Raw genomic sequence first — 504 nt, 5'->3', positions numbered from 1 at the left:
ATATATATATATATATATACACATATATATATATATCTGTGTAAGAGTGTCTCTTTATGTTTATACGTTTGTGTGCATGATTTTGTATGTGAGTGACTGTGTGCGCGCACGAGTGTGTGTCAGTGTGTGCACGCGAGTCTCTGTGTGTGTAATATATTTTGCATAAGTTTTAATGCAAAGTAGTATTCCGAACAAATTCGTTTACAGTAAAGGCGATATTTACTCGCAATAGACTTCAGTTCACTACAAACTGAAATGCTTGGCACCCAATAACCGCCTCCGACACTCAGAAGAACCTTATTAAATAACCACTTTTTCAATCGAATATTAATGTTCTTGTACTGACAATCTATAATGTCAAAACGACATTGAATTACACTATGGCATTAGACACAGAACTGGAAACTAAGTACCATTAATACATACATACATATATATTTTTTTTATATATATGTATGCATGTATGTATGCATATATATATATATATATATATATATATATATA

Source organism: Octopus bimaculoides, chromosome 13, assembly GCF_001194135.2.
Source record: "Octopus bimaculoides isolate UCB-OBI-ISO-001 chromosome 13, ASM119413v2, whole genome shotgun sequence".
NCBI lineage: Eukaryota > Metazoa > Mollusca > Cephalopoda > Octopoda > Octopodidae > Octopus > Octopus bimaculoides.
Note: the sequence above shows the minus strand (reverse complement) of the source record.